This window comes from Arvicanthis niloticus, chromosome 5 (genome assembly GCF_011762505.2).
Source record: "Arvicanthis niloticus isolate mArvNil1 chromosome 5, mArvNil1.pat.X, whole genome shotgun sequence".
NCBI lineage: Eukaryota > Metazoa > Chordata > Mammalia > Rodentia > Muridae > Arvicanthis > Arvicanthis niloticus.
This window is the reverse complement of record NC_047662.1, coordinates 75356413-75360159: the sequence shown is the minus strand read 5'-3', so window position 1 is coordinate 75360159 and position 3747 is coordinate 75356413. Positions and strand designations below refer to the sequence as shown.

Sequence of the window (3747 nt, the reverse complement as noted above, 5' to 3'; positions counted from 1 at the left end):
TTTAGTCAAATTCAGCAGGTCTCCACTGCCATCTAGAGACGAAAGTATGGTTTCCAGTATCTTGGTCCTCAGTGTGCTTTCCTTTTAACAAAAGCATACATGAGCTAAATGAAAGAGATAGAGCTTTGGAAACATGAGAATTTCCCTCTTGAAGTATAAAGGTTCAATAAAGAGAAAACACCCTACATTTACTGAGGGTCAAATAATTGAAGAGATTCAGGAGACACTACTCACTGAAACCACTGAAGATTAGATGAGCAGCAGAAACTTATTGTACACTAGTGCTACACTTACTGTAGGCCAAACAATGAGCAGAGACTAAGAACATACTACTCAGGGCACTCACCAAATGTCATATGACTGCCAGAGACTTGAGTGCACTACACACCTGGGATTACAGAGTCCAACCTGCTAAATGTAGAATACTTGTACAAGATTCCTGAGGTTTCTCAACTTTCAGCTTCACCAGGAAGGGAAGATTCCTTTTTGAGGACACGTATGTATGCAAAAGTTTTTCACTGGATATGGAAAACTAATTTTTTGTTATCACCCATATACTCAAATCTGGTGGAATATGACTTGTGGGTTCAGAGTGATCTGCTACATCTTCTATTCAACTGGATATCCATATTGAATGGACCAGTTGGCCAACATTAATAGAACTTACTTCTGAATAAAATATGGTTTCTAACATTTCTAAAGAAAGTGAAAAAAATCTTGAAATGTCTTTCTAGGACTCCCTGCCTCCCAACCTGTGCTCTGGGACACTGTGTTCAACCCATTTGTATTATCAGATTGTCTTTTGATGGCTGTGATGGCTGGTTAGAGAAAGACAAAGCTGAAGGCAAGGTAACTACAATTAATTAAATGTAGCCATTTCATAAGACTGTCAAGGACTTCAGCTATAATACTTGTTTATAAACCAAAAGAAACAACTGTTATTCTAGCCATAAAATTATAAGCCTTAGTGTAAGCTGAACTATTTCTTAAAAACTTCAGTTCCACTATGCAGCTCATGAAGCCAGACTCAGCCATTAATCCTAAAATTGTCAGAAAAACCTAAGAAACAGTGAAAAGAATCATACTCTTCCTCATGTGGTGGAGTGATGGGAACATATCTAGATTTTGTTTTTCTTGGAATCTGACATAACTACAGATTTAAGATGACTTATCTTGCTATCATCAACCTTAAAGGAAGATTAAACAGGCTAGGTAGAGGGTACATGCTTAAACTTCATCACGTCTGTGAAAAGTCATTCAGGAGTCTGGACCAAAGCAAAGGAGAAAGATATAAAGTGAAAGCAGATATGCTTTCATCCTGCTGTTACTCACTTTAGAGACTCAAGTAAGGGATAAATGCATTTTTTTAGAAAAGCTTTCTGGGTGCCAGTTTGAGATACTTTGCTGGTAATTATTAGAGGTCAAATCTGCTCTACAGAATATCACCCAAATGATGGTTCAACTCATCATTAAAGCAATTTTAAGCCATGTAATACCTTGAAAGATTTCAGAAGTACAAGCTGAATCATGTGTTTGAAGTTCCAGTTCTGATTTTTTTTTTTTTGCTAGATATCATATATTTTAGGAACTTTTAAAAGCATGTGTTTCTTTTGTTTCAGGAATTAAAATGGTGGTTAAAAGTAGATATTTTACAACATAAAACTTTGAACCTGGTTGTTTGCTCAGGCATCACATAATTGTGTAAATTTCGATTTCTACAACCAAAAAATGGGGACCGTGCCCTAAAGAATCATTATGGAGACTCATAATGTCACAAATCTGAAAGTTTTGTACACAAGAGCAGACATTTAGCAAATGCCCCTGTCTTCTTTGGCAGTGTAAACTCTGCCAATCATCTTACTCTATAGCTGTTCTGTAGCTAGATATGTTCTGATAATTCTGTAACAACCACAGAATATTTTGTTTTAAAGGAATGCATTTTAGATTGAATGCATATATATGCAGATGACATTGCCTTTGGCCTAACAATTTGCCTGTCTACCTACTGTCCAATAGATGCTGTTAATTTGAGGACTACGTTTTTCAGTAGGGCAGCTTTTCAACTTGGGGAGGGAAGAACTCTACAAACTGCGGTGCAGAAAGCAATCTCCTGTGTTGGTAAATAATTTGTTTGGAATAAACCACACCCACTTTGTAGACATTTTGTTGTTACTCCAAGCAGGTTCGACTAATAATTTTGTTCTCATCATTTTGTTAACCTTGTTATTTAACCCATTCTGTTTTGTTCTAGATATATAAAAGCAATTAATCATTGGAAAAAGTGTATGAACTTGGGGGTTGTATGAGAAGGACAGAGAGAGGAAGAGGGCTACCTACTTATATGTTGTTCTTATCCCATCTATTGTGGCCTCACAAATAGAGTGGAGGATCTCCATGGCATAAAAGCTGCACACATATAGAGCTATAACCCTATAAGTCAGAAGTCTGCTAGCACTGACTCGAATTAAAGCATCAGCTGTGCTCAGTTCGAGAGGACTGCAGATTTATGGTGAAGTAGCCCCAGAATGCTCTTGTTAAAGGAGTGATTGGTAGCACTTGAGCAGTTGGGAAGTGATTGGATCCAGATGGCTCTAATCTAATCAGTGGATTACTCCCTTGGTGGATTCATAATGTGATTGCATTATTGTGAGAAGGTCAAGCTAGGAGGTGGGATGGTATTGAAGCACCCGGTAACTGGCAGTGTGCCCTGGAAACTTATGCCTTGTCCCACTGCTGTGCTTCCTGACTGCCATGGGCAATAAGATCAGCTGTAACACCTTTCTGCCACCTGGATAGCATTTGTCTTTCAAGGGAAAGAATTGGTCCATAAGACCTCAGACTGAAATCAACTATGAGCCAAAATAAATTCTTTCTCTCCTAAGTTGTTGTCTCAAAAATTTTCATAACAGTGACAAAAATGTCTACTAACAAGGAAGATCCTTTTCCCTGTCTTTTCTTGCGTGTCTTATGGGACCGTGTTCATTTCCTTTATTCCAAGCCAAAAGTACATCATCTTTCTGATGTTTCAGTTTTCACATCTTTCTGTCTGCACAGCAGGGAAATATTCGATACCTTTAAGAATCCTGTGATTAACTGCTTTTAGAGGCAAGACAGGTGTGGTATCAGTAGGTGTAGCAGTAGGTGGCAAGAGAGGAGAGAAGCTATGTTGATGCTCAGTGTTCTAACCTGTAAACATCTGAATGATTAACAGCCCCCAAAACCCCTGAAAAATAGAGAGCCTGAGGCAACAACCACTCCCATGAGGCCATGAGGTCCAGCAGGGATCTAGGCTGAGAAAACCACCTGTACTGTACTGCACAGGTATGAACTTGCAGCTAAGGCAGGGAATGGGTAGAAGACTAGATGAACCCTACCTGGGACAGAGACCACCAAAAGTCAGACAGAATACTCACATGTGGTGTCTCCAGTGATCCCAGGTGAGAAAGAAGTCTAACACTACCAACCAGAACAGCACCATTGGGCTTGGACAGGAAACCACTTAAGATGACCAACTATCCAGCACCCTGCAGGCCTAGGGGTCAGACTATGCCTAAGATAACACTTGCCCCCATGCATGAGAATGGCTTGGCACTCCTGAGACCACTAGTGAGATGACATTTAGAGACCCTGGGTGTCACACACACACACACACACACACACACACACACACAAAAAAAAAAAAAAAAAAAAAAAAAAAAAAACCAAAACAAGTAAATTGTGGAGAAATGGAAGAGAAAGAGAATCTGA

General features: G+C 39.2%; 1 non-coding gene across 1 annotated transcript; it reads left to right on the top strand.

Annotated features, from left to right (window-relative positions):
- The first annotated feature begins 3092 nt into the window (after window positions 1–3092).
- Window positions 3093–3219, top strand: LOC117709740 (small nucleolar RNA SNORA17). The gene has a single exon (XR_004606969.1). It is a non-coding gene; the product is annotated as a small nucleolar RNA SNORA17 (small nucleolar RNA).
- The last annotated feature ends 528 nt before the right edge of the window (window positions 3220–3747 follow it).